This window comes from Rhinolophus ferrumequinum, chromosome 13 (genome assembly GCF_004115265.2).
Source record: "Rhinolophus ferrumequinum isolate MPI-CBG mRhiFer1 chromosome 13, mRhiFer1_v1.p, whole genome shotgun sequence".
Taxonomy (NCBI): Eukaryota; Metazoa; Chordata; class Mammalia; order Chiroptera; family Rhinolophidae; genus Rhinolophus; species Rhinolophus ferrumequinum.
Window position 1 is genome coordinate 26,887,216 of NC_046296.1, and position 13,102 is coordinate 26,900,317.

The following is a 13,102-nucleotide window of genomic DNA, read 5'->3' on the forward strand; positions in this document are numbered from 1 at the left end:
CCTCCACTTATATGTTTCTCTCTTTCTGGAACTCTTATTATTTGGATAGTGAACCTTCTAGAACATACCTCTCACTTTCTTACTGTTTCCTCTTTGTCTACTCTTTGTTCTACTCTCTGAGAAAATCCTTTAGCTCACATTCTAGCCCTTCTGCACTTTTATTTCATTATTATTTTTAATTTCTAAGAGTTTTTTCACCCTCTAAATGAACCTTTTTTATAGCATCCTGTTCTTGTTTCATGTATGCAGTGTTGTCTATTATCTGATAGAGGAATTCTTGTTTGTTTTCTTTCTTTCTTTCTTTCTTTCTTTCTTTCTTTCTTTCTTTCTTTCTTTCTTTCTTTCTCTCTGCATAGTCACTGTTGCTCTATGTTGCCTTTTATATTTATTTGCATCTCTACCTTTTTCATTGGGGACTATCTTCAGATATCTGGTAATCCTTGTTTTTTTGCTCTTGAATAATCGTGGAAAATTAAAAACTGATCAAAAGTATTGAGCAAGCTCTTTCCCAACTTGCAAGACGACGGGTGAAAAAGCTGAGAAGCCGGACACTAAGGAGAAGAAACCTGAAGCCAAGAAGTTGATGCTGGTGGCAAGGTTAAGAAGGCTAATCTCAAGGCCAAAGCCTAAGAAGGGGAAGCCCCACAGTAGCTGAAACCCTGTCCTGGTCAGAGGAATCGGGAGATGTTCCTGATCAGCTATGTATTCCTGAAAGGCCATGCACAAGAGGAAGTATTCAGCAGCTAAATCCAGGATTGAAAAGAAAAAGAAGGCTCTTGCTACTCTCACAAAACCAGCTGGTGGCGACAAGAATGGTGGCAGCCAAGTGGTTAAACTTCGCAAAATGCCTAGATACTATCCTACTGAAGATGTGCCTTGAAAGCTGTTGAGACACGGCAAGAAGCCCTTCAGTCAGCATGTGAGAAAACTTGGGGCCAGCATCACTCCTGGAACCATTCTGATCATCCTCACTGGGCGCCATAGAGGCAAGAGGGTGGTTTTCCTGAAGCAGCTGAGCAGTGGCGACTTGTGACTGGACCTCTGTCCCTCCATCGAGTTCCTCTGCGTAGAACACACCAGAAATCTGTCATCGCCACCTCCACCAAAATTGATATCAGTGGTGTGAAAATCCCCAAACATCTCACTGATGCTTACTTCAAGAAGAAGAAGCTGCGTAAGCCCAGACACCAGGAGGGGGAGATCTTCAACACAGAGAAAGAGAAATACAGATTACAGAGCAGCGCAAAATTGATCAGAAAGCCGTGGACTCGCAAATTCTGCCAAAAATCAAAGCTGTTTCTCACCTCCAGGGCTACCTCCGCTCTGTGTTTGCTCTCACAAATGGGGTTTATCCTCACAAACTGGTTTTCTAAATTAATTATGAAGAACCTAATTAAATGCCTGAACTGTTAAAAAAAAAATAAGTACCGAGCAAGTGAGCAGGGCTTGCCAATTTTAAACTTTACTCTGAAGTGATTTGGATGGGCCGTTTCTTGGGGGACCTCTGAAGTTAATATTTTTACATTTTCTTCTTGTTCTGGTCAAATTCCCAAAGAAGAATTTTCTAATCTCCTGCTTGGTGGATGACTATGGCTGAGAAATAAGTGAGGGAAGAAGTCTGGAGAGTGAATTTATGAGCTAATTCGGTCCCACCCCCTGCCTTCCTCTCCAGGAGGAAGCCCTGCACTCAGCCGTGCCTGGCATCTTTCAGTCCAGGACTATCTATTTTACTCTCTACAGAGAAAAACCTCCAGATTATGTGAGGATGGGGGAGGGACAGTCACCTGGTGCCATGAAAAGGGAAAAGGCAGCTAGGAATCCAACTGCTCCTCAAGTAACATTTTCTTCCTTATTTGAAATTTCTCCTTTACTCCAAGGTCCTAGGCATACTTGATGCTGCCAACTCCTGAGACTTTTGAGGATTCTGTGGTTTGAAGCTGGGGATTCAGCTTTCTTGGTCCTGTTAAGGCAGTTACCGCTTGTCCATCTGCTTTCCAGCTTCCCAAATTTTATTGCTCTTACTCTATCTCCTATTTCTCCTATACTTACGTGATTATGTCTTTTGTAAAAATCTCTTTAATGCAGTTTTAGGGTGCTTCAGGAGGAAGTAAAATTAGATACATGTATTCAATCCACCATCAAAACTCAGAACCCCACTGGCTTCCTTTAAACAGTCTTTTTGGAATTTGCTATACCTTGTTTTTACTTAACCAAATGTACTAATTATGTTGTGGGTGCATTCGCATGGCAATGACAGCTAACCTTCAAATCCCAGCCATCGGCTTCAGCAAGTGGCCTGATGTGGGAAATATCTATGGGATTATCTGTTCAGCACTCTCTCCTCTCTTCCAGCTGCCTCCCAGGTTGGCCACCTTAGGGGCTATGATTTAGGCAATAGTACACATTTTTTTTTTTTTTAAGGGAGAGGGATTTTAAAGTGTCTTAGTATTAAAACGCAAATTTTACTGGTAATTAAAAATTTTCCCTCAGGAACCTCTTAGTGGAGTAGAAAAGGTATGGACTTTGGATCCAAAGAGTTTTGAGATCTATATTCGAATACTGTAACTTTGGGCAAGTTATTTGATCTCTTCTTCACCTGTGAAATGGGAATTAAAGGCACAGGGATTAAAAAAAACTTCTTAAAAAGGTACTTGGCATATGGTTAAGCCCTATAAATGTGCCTTCTTCCTCTATTTTCCTCATCTGTTAGCAACAGCATTGAGATAGTATAGCTTATTCTGCACAGCAAATATTCCCATGAGTGTTAAAGGAGGACTTATCAGCAAAGGAAAAACTGATCTACCAGCAGCCTGGGGGAATCTTTGAGAAGGGTACTCACAGAATTTTATTTGAAAAGGGAAAGGTAACTGAGAACCCCTATATCTGTCAGGCAGGGTGGTGGGAGGTTTAACATCATTTAACTTTTTTTTCTCCTTGTTTATTTTAACCATGAAGCCCCTGATCCCATATAATATAACTTTTGAAATATAACTCACATATAACATCAATATTAGTTTGGTAACAATTTTTGAGTCACTGATCCCTTTGACACTTTTCCCCAAAAAACACATGTGTATTCCCACAGCTACACTTTGCAGGAGTTTGCCCATCCTTTGGAGCCACGGACATCACGTTAATAAGCCCTGACCTACACAAATATTTTGATTTCACTGCAGTCCTTCTCTTCCCCTGTACCCCTGCACCACCTGCCCATAAGGAAAGAGACTGGCAAGCACCACCTGGCTCTGAGAAGGCTGGATTTTAGCAGGCCGCCGGGGATGGAGTTGGCACTGGGGATGAGGGGAGGTGTCGGGGCGGTATGCCCTTGCTAGTCCCCTCCTGCTGTTCCCAAAGCCCAGGGACTGAGTGGCAAGCTCAGGTGAGTCGAGTCATGCAGCAGAAGCCCAGGACACACCCACTGGGGGACATCCTGACACGTAGTGGGTGGCACTCTGGGAGCTTGTGGAGGCTCCCACTTCCCTGCATTCCTGCAGAAGAGGAGAAGAGAGGAGAGGAAAGAGAGCAGGATGAGCTGAAGGAAGAACTGAAGGAAGAACCCCGCCCTTAGAAGAACTGCTGGAGGACAGCTACTGTATCTGGCAGTTGCAGGGACAAGATTTTTCACTAGAATCTAGATGATTTTCTCCCTCTTCCCTGAGATGCATCCTGCCAGGCCTAGTCGAGGGGAGTCTAGGGCTGGGCAAGAACCAAAAAGTAGATGAGAACCCCCTTACGGGTCAGGCGTGATGGAGGGAGGTTTAACATGAACTTTAAAGAAGGAAGTCTCTGATTCCAATGCATTTGAAATAGAACCCACACATAATACCAATATTAATTTAGTAACATTCTTTGAGTCACTGACTCCTTTGACACCCTGCGCCATGGTGGGCAGGACCGCAGAGCCCGCGTGGGTGGGACTGGACCTAGTGCACTGCAATTAACCCTAAGACCTTCTTGAGCGACGACTGCACATGTGCTGGGCAAGCAGGGTGAATTTGGAAGCCCAGGCTAACAGTTCCCAAGCCTCTGTAGATAAGTTTGAGGTCCACTCTCCTCTGGGAGTCTGGAGCTAGGCTGAGCTCCTCGAGGGGGAGGGGTCTGCCCCATTCCCTGTGAAGTTGGGGTCGCAGAGCAGGTAGCTATTATCCCTCCCACAGTTGACACTCACCCACAGTTCTAAAGGGAGAACATCGACCATCTATTAATTCTGTAACTGTTCAATGTACAAAGGCCTAAAACAGACACCCCAGCCTATTTGTAGTAATATGACAACAAGTGCATCCTAAGTCTTTTTGAGGGTACAAAGAGGAATATTTAAAACCAAGATAAAAAACAAACAAAAGTCACCCTTGGTCCTTAGGATTAGTTTGCCTTCTGTTATTCTACCCTCTCACCAACAAAAGTGAGTGTTTTTACAAATTAAGAAACTGGCTATGAGGGGTTGCTTAAGGTCGCAGTTAATAAGTGACAGAATAAAGATCTAAACTAGGTCTGACCCCAAGCCAGTGTCCTTGTGGGTGCTGCATTCCCCTCTCTGAGGTGAGGCAGATGTATCTTCATCTCCCTTAGCAAAGAGAACAAGACCCTCTATATATAAATAAAGATGCCGGCTACCAAGGTACCTGGGAGAACTATTGCCTTTCTATCCTTTCTGACCATAAGGACGTCTTTGCTTTGAGCTGTTTACTCACTTCCCTTATGAAATGGCTTGCTGGATTTAAGATTGCAGCCTGTTAAACTCGATTTTTTTAAAAACATCTAACTGGACCTCTGATATAAGCCTAACTAGCCCATGTTCAGACCAAGTGATCCAACTAGGCATTACTGACAAACGGTGCACACACCCTCCCAATAAATGCAGACTTTAGAACAACCTTGGCCATTTAACCATCAATTATCCACTGCTCCATAGGTATTTAATGACTATCTCTGCCTTTCACCACGCCAATCTACTTTCTCCTTTGCCAGGTATTCTTTTCAAACTTGATTAAGATCCAGTATGACTTCGTTGCTTAAAAACACTTATTGGTTTTCCACTATTAACAGGATGAAGACAAGACTTGTCATAGGAGGCCCCTACCTGTCCTTGCAGCTCTTTAAATTTGGAGTAGAGACAAAGGGAAGCCCCAAAGTAGCAACAAGTGTCTTAATATAGCTGCAGGAGTACCAATCCTTGTCCTGGGGTCCCATGTGAGAATAATCAGAGTATAAAATGTAAACAGTAAATTAATTCCTTCAGCCCTCAGCCCACACTTGACCATAATGGTGTGGTGCACACAGACAAACGTGGGCTGCTTCAAGTGAGGTGCTCACAGTGTGTTTCTTTTTTTTTTATATATAATTTTTTTAATTGAGGAATATTGGGGAACAGCATGTTTCCCCAGGGCCCGTCAGCTCCAAGTCATTGTCCTTCAATCTAGTTGTGGAGGGCGCAGCACATCTCCAAGTACAGTTGCCGTTTTCAATCTTTAGTTGCAGGGGGCGCAGCCCACCATCCCATGTGGGAATTGAACCTGCAACCTTGTTGTTGAGAGCTCGCACTTTAACCAACTGAGCCATCTGGCCGCCCAGTTTGTTTGTTTATTTATAACTCATTCCTATCTCTTTTGAAAAATGAGCAAAGAAGCTTTTGGGGTGGAGGGGGAGTTAGTTAATTAGAAATAGAAAAGCAGGACCAAAGGAAAAGGAAAAAGTAAATATTTCAGGTCTAAAGGTCAATCTCATAGCTAGGTAATGTTTCAAGTTGACTCTGGATTCCCTGGCAGCCAGGGCAAAAAGGGAAGCAGCGTATATTATTTGAAAGAAGAAACTCACCAGTTCTTGAAAACAGGCAAAATATTTTATCTTTCTTTTCATTGCTTTTTCAATTGTGAAATTAATGCATCTTTTGTAAAAAATTCAAATAATACAAACATATATGCCCACCTTACATACCGTGTTTCCCCAAGAATAAGACCTTATTGTACTATAAGACCCGGTCCTATATAATATAATATATAAGACAGGGTCTTATATTAACTTTTGCTCCAAAAGATGCATTAGAGCTGATAGTCCAACTAGGTCTTATTTTCAGGGAAACACGGTATACTTCCATTTCCCTTCTCCAGAAGTAAACCCTAGAGATGAACCCCTGAGATGAACCATTTATTTCTAGAGGTCTGGTTTGTTTGTGTTTTCCAATTAGAAGTACTTACACAGCTTTCATAGAATGTGGGTTTCATTTGCTTTAAAAATTTTATCAGACTATGTTCTTTTGTAACTTGCATTTTCACTTTATAATATGCTAGGGACACTCTTCTATATAATATATATAGATCCACCTCTTTTATTTTACTGACTATAATATTCCATTATATGAAGGTAGCATAATTTATTTAACCATTCCCGTTTCTGATTTTACAGTCTTATAAATAACGAGCATGCTTGTATATACACTTTTATAAATATATGTGTTTATTTCTACAGGGTAGATTTTTTGAAGTGAAACTACAAGATCACATGGCTTATATATTTAAAATTTTGATGAACTGTCTTCAAAAAGACTGCATCAATTTATACTCTCACCAACAGTATTCTAGAGTACCCATTTCCCCATTCCCTTGCCAACATTAGATATTGTCAACTTTTTTCATTTTCTGGCACAAATTTCTAAATGGAATTTCTCCTGGCAAGGTCAGTATATTTTAATCAAGAAAGGAGACCAATGTGACAGTCTTGTTTCTCTTGTTCTATGGCAATGGGTTTCAGGCTGTACTCTACAGAGCCCCAGGAATTCTAAGGGATGGATGTGGGGCAGCACAAAAGGACAGGACCTCTACCTGCTTAACCAGGCAACTGATTTTTTTGCCTGTTTCACATGATGCACTTTCAGATAAGATTTACTTGAAGATAAAATTTTGTTGTTAAAATAAATTTGCAAACCATGGGCCTGACTGAGCCTTGTTTCTAACTGAACCATTAGCAACTTGAAGAGGAATTGAAAATGTATTCCCTAGTGGCAGCCAGTTAGCTCAGTTAGTTAGAGCATAATGCTTGTAACACCAGGGTTGCCGGTTCGATCCCTGCATGGGCCAGTGTGAGCTGTGCCCTCCACAACTAGATTGAAACAACTACTTGACTTGGAGCTGATGGGTCCTGAAAAACACACTTAAAATAAATAAAAGTTAAAAAAAATATAAAAAGGAAAATGTATTCCTTCCAGGCAAAGAAGAAAGGATGTTAAAATAGTGACTCTACAGTTGTAGCCAAAATATTTTCATCTATACATTGTGTGTGTTTGTCTGGTAACAGCCTTGTTCATGCTAGGCCTCACCATGTAATGCCCAATTGTTGTCCTTTAACCAACCCTAAAATACTATTTCTCCCCAAAATACCATTTCTTCCAAGATTTGGATTAAAATTCCCCTTCTCTAGTTACCCACCCCCCTCATAAAACACACACACACACCCACACATATACGCACCACTTGTGTGGTTTATGTCCCTTTTTATTTGTGCAAACTTGGTGTCAGCTAGGGCTTTCTTTCTCCTAACCTGGGTAAAATTCCATGGCCCACGATCCTGTAAGATCTCTGTGATTTCCTCTGAGCCTTAGGTTCCCCTGCCTGCTTCTGTCTTCTATTTCCCCAGGTTCTCTCTTTGAGATTCATCATGCGAAACCTAGCTCCTTCGTTGGTAGTCACACACAAATAACAACAAAATACTCCACCACATAAAGCATTCTTGAGAAGAGTCTAATTTACTATAGATCACATGGAGGGAAGGTCAGAGAAAGAGGAGTTTGAGTCTAAGGATACAAACAATTTCAAAATGGCAGAGTGAGTATCACTGTAGCCTTTCATGACCTAACACCAGCCCCTCTTTACCTTGCCAGCTCCTCTCTTCTCTCCTTCCATTTTTCATCTTCACCTACTGCTTCCTAAATTGAATCAAGAACTTCAAATTATTTTCCTCTATTAAGCATTACAGTTCAGCTCTTGCCAGTTTTTACTCTCAAACTCACATGGGCAATCTTTTCATAGTGCTCATCGTATTAAAGAGGGTTTCCATTTAGTAAAAGCAACCCTCTCTAGGAGGCAGTTTTCTTTTAAAATAGCGATAGAAATACTGTTGTTTTTTTTCCCTCTATACCCCTGCTATCTCTTCCTCACTGAAACAAGGTCATTGTATTGCTTTTGTTCTCTAATCTTTTTACGCATCTGGCCCCTCCAGCCAAATGTTAAGCAGCCCAAGAGCCAAGAACTCTGCCTTTTTGTAGCTTTTAAAAATCCAATCTCTGGCATATGCCTCACAAATGTGTAAAGCAACAACTAATTATACAATTAAAAGAAAAGTAAATGAATGAATATAAGAAGACCCTTGGATATTTTGTAAGATATGGTAGATATCTACTTGCCAAGGCCATAAAAATTGTAATTCTGAAAAAGTTTATTAAAACATTTAGATATATTTTCAACCTGTACTTACCTTTTAGAAGATCCATAATGTTAGGATACTGCTCAAAATATTCTCTATTTTGCATTTCTTTTTATGTTGGCCTTTACTTTTCTAAAATTTCTTTTCTACTTCTCCTAGATATTATTTTTGTTTATTCCCATCCCATCTAGACAGATAAGAAGGAAGCAAAGATGATTATCTTTATCAGTATAATATCTCTCATCTTGAAGAGATCCCAAGAATAAAGAATACTATATAAGGTAGCACGCTATGTAAACCAAGGATTAAAACATCCTTTAGCGAACAATCATAAAATATCACTTGAAATTCCTACAGGATCTTCTTCCTGCAATGTTTAATTCCTAAGTCTCAAGTTATTAAAAGAAGTCTGTTTGCTCTTTACTCTACACTCATATTATACAATTTTTTTCATCAAAACTGGCTTAGTTTGGTATGAGGAAGCAGGAATATATGACAAGTTAGAATTTCCGATATTTGACCCTTTGCAATAAATTTAAGTCCATGTACAGCCCAAAGTTCAGAAACAAGGCCCAATTTCGTTGTGGAATGTGTGTGTGTGTCTGTGTGTGTGTACACACACACATATATGTATGTATGTATATATGAATATATACATATACACATATAGATGTGTATATAAATGAGAGAGATGATTATATATGGATATATATAAACTTGATTTCCCACAGAAAGCATAGACTGTCCTATTCTGCTTGTCTATATGACAGAAATTTTCCCAAAACATTTAAGTGAAAAAAGTTTCTCCCAACTGTATGCTGCTTATAATAGACTCACTTCAGATTTAAGGACACATATAGGCTCAAAGTGAAGAGATAGAAGATGGAAAAAGACATCCTATGCAAGTGAAAACCAAAGAAATCAGGATTAGCTATATTTATATCAGACAAAATAGTTAAGTCAAAACAGTAACAAGAGAAAAAGAAGGTCATTATGTAATGGTAAAGGGATCAATTCATCAAGAAGATATAATAACCTTAAATAAATACACACCCAACACTGGACAACCTAAACGTACTAAGCAAATACCAACAGATCTGAAGGGAGAAATAAATAACAATATGATAATAATAGTGGACTTCAATATTCCACTTTCAGCAATGGACAGATCATCCAGACAGAAAATCAACAAAGAAATGTTGGACTTGAACCATACATTAGACCCTATAGACCTAACAGGTATTTATAGACCAATCCATCCCACAGGAGCAGAATATACATTCTTCTCAGGTGTACACGGAACATTCTCTAGGGTAGATCACGTGATAAACCACAAAACAAGTCTTAGCAAATTTAGTAAGATTGAAATCATACCATATATCTTTTCTGACCACAATGGTATGAAACTAGAAATCAACAAGAGGAAACTGGAAATTTTACAATTGTGTGGAAACTAACAACACATTCCTGAACAACCAATGGGACAAAGAAATCATTAAAATATCTGTAAAAAAAATTTTTTTTAACTAGCCCATTCACAATAGCATCAAAAACAATAAAATATTTAGGAATAAATGTAACCAAGGAAGTAAAAAATCTGAACAATAAAAACTATTATGACTTTGATGAAAGATATTGAAGAAGACACAAATGGAAAGATAACTCATATTCATGGGTCAGAAGAATTAATATTGTTAAAATGTTCAGATCACCCAAGCCATCTGTGGATTCAATGCAATTCCTATCAAAATTCCAATGATACTGTTCACAGAAATGGAAAAAACAATTCTAAAATTTGTATAAAACCACAAAAGACTCCAAATAGTCAAAGCACTTATGAGAAAGAAGAATAAAGCAGAGAGGCATTACATTTCCTGATTTCAAACTATACTATAGTATCTATACACTATTTACTATAGTAGCAGTAGTAATTAAAACAGTATGGTACTGGCATAAAAATAAACATGTAGACCAAAGGAACAGAATTGAGAGCCCAGAAATAAACTTCACATAAACAGTCAACTAGTATTTGACAAGAGGGCCAGGAATACTCAATGGAAAAAGGATAGTCTCTTCAACAAATGCTGTTGTGAAAACTGAATAACTACATGTGGAAAAATGAAATTGGACTCCTATCTTACACCATTCACAAAGTCTAACTGAACTGGAATAAAGACTTAATCATAAGACCTGATACCATAAAACTCCTAGAAGAAAATATAGGGGGAAAGTTTCTTCACATTTGTCTTGGCAATGATTTTTTTGGATCTGACACCAAAAGCACAAGCAACAAAACCAAAAAGCAACAATGGGACTTCATCAAACTAAAAGGCTTCTTAGCTGCTGGAATTTGGAAGAGTGAGTCCAGGAAGGCAGGCCAGGGAAGTTACATCGGTAGGTAATAGGGAATAAGGGCACTTGGAAGCTCCAGCAGGGATGTTACTAATAAGTGATACAGAAGATTTTATTATTTTAGCAACTGGTTAGAGCTGATTCAGGGCATATTTGTCTACATTATCTCTGGTTTGCCGTCAGAGTACTCACCTAGGTTTCCAAATGTGGCCTGAAAATCTTACAAATTCAGAAATTATTATCTATTCTACTCCTGACAGTTTACAGATGAGAAAACCAAGGTTGAGGAAGGGGTGGGTGAACTTGCCCACATGCACGAATAGTAACAAAGTCAGGATCCTCATCACCTAAATTTCAATCCAGGCCAAATGAGGTAGGGAAAAATGGGCAAAACATCCTCACAGCAAAGTAAGTTGCCCATTCGTCATTTTTAAAACATTTCTAAATCAGAGTTGCAATTTATTTTTAGTTGTGTGCATAGAGAAAGCATATATATTCTTCACAAGAGTAAAAGGCCTTGAACATGGAAAACAAAGGGGCAGTGGGTCCAGATTTCTAGATAATTAGTTTTTAAATTATGTTCATGGAAAGCACCATGGCACACATGTAGCATGTCTCAACAGAATCCATGCACCATAGCCAAAGCAAATTTGAAGAGAATACATCGAAGGAATTTAAAGTAAAAAATACTGACATAGAATGTCATTTTGTAACGTTTGTCTTCATAGTTATGAGAAAGAAAATAAGGAAAGAAATAAGATAGACAAAAATGACCCCATTTGCCATAAGATATACTTACAGAATTGCCAATAGAATGATGCAGGATGACTCTTTGGGTGCTTGGGGTTTTGTGTATATTGATTGAGGAGGAGATGAGTATATTCATTCATTCATGTTTTAATAATAACTGCTGATATTTGAATGGCCCTTTACAGTTTTAAAAATGCTTTCCTAAATATGTAGAAGATTATTGACATTGGAAATATTTTGCAATATATTGCTAAATGGAAATGTAAGCTACAAAATGTATGCACAGTTAAAATGCTACTATTTAAAAGAAAGTGTGTGCTCTGTGTGTGTGCATGTTTGCATACTTATAAAAAATTGAAATACTCTGTTCTTGGTTAGTAAAATTATGAGTACTTCTTTAGTGTTTTCCTTTGTCTTTTTCTGTTTTCCAAGTATCTTGCATTGACCATGTCTTGCTTTTGTAATTAATAAAAAAAATTTTAAGTGCTTCCATCTGCATTTTATATCCATTGAGCCTTATAACAGTCATGTGACACACACCTTGTTTTATAGAATAGGATATTAAGTCTCAGAACTGGGTGATCTACTACTTGACAGACGGGAAGTATCAGAGCTTGGGTTTTCATTTAGGCCATCATTGTAGCACATTCAGTGATATCTTTATGTTATCCTTGCAGTAGAGCATCATCCACTTGTTCTACCTGTTAGTTATTCTGTAGAAATCAATTTTCCAATTAAAAAGGTAGCTGTTCTGAAATTGGCTCCAAAGGCTTGAAGCAAGTAAGCTCCCACAACAAATTCCTGCAGCTTAAATTCATCTGAGTAGCCATTATTTCCAAGCAGTACACTATGCACTACTCTCAAATGTTAAAAGCTTCCTGGATTCTCTCCTGGACTCTTGTCATTTTTCTCCATATCCAAATTTCCACTCTTACCAGTTTTTCAAGGTATGTGTTTTTCTGTGATCTTTTTTCTTAAAGGCTACTTCTTGCTTCCTAATAGGTCCTATTCCACTGTGAAAAAGCAAAGAGAATTGTGGGGCAGTAGAGCTATGGAGTTAAATGTGACCACAAGCTCTGCTGGAAAGCTCTGAAAATCTAACGCATTATCTCATCACCTCACAGATGAGCTCCGAAGGCTGCTCCTGTTGATTTTCTGGGCATGGAAGGAGTTCTCAGTCAATTGAAAGTTGCTGCCTTAGGATTTTCTGAATACTGTTTTATTTTTTGACTTTTCACACAACTTTTGCGGCATCAAGTAAATGTTGTGAACAAGTGACATTGTTCAGTTGGGAAATATTTGGACTGGAAGCTCTATATCAATCTTGTGAGGTACATATGGAAGTTCTGGGTTAAGCTAAGAACTTTTTGTGTACTTTTGCCAGATGAAACTCTACTTTCATCCTTCAGAACTAAGGTATGTTGCTCTGGCCCCAATTATGATGATTTCCAAGTGTTTATTTCTTCATTCTGTTTTTTAAAAATAATGTGTATCTTCCCCTGAGGATGCTGATATCTAAGTAATTAGACCCAGATATACCTGGGCCTCATAGGCAAACCTGTTCTGAGCTCATAGACACCATGAA

The 13,102-nt window shown here is 38.8% G+C and overlaps 1 protein-coding gene and 1 pseudogene across 1 annotated transcript in view; one reads left to right on the forward strand and one right to left on the reverse strand.

Annotated features, from left to right (window-relative positions):
• Positions 1 to 13,102, reverse strand: part of EHBP1 (EH domain binding protein 1) — a 422,624-nt gene that overhangs the window by 375,140 nt on the left and 34,382 nt on the right. The window lies entirely within an intron of this gene.
• LOC117033073 (60S ribosomal protein L6-like) lies at positions 381 to 1,383 on the forward strand (annotated as a pseudogene).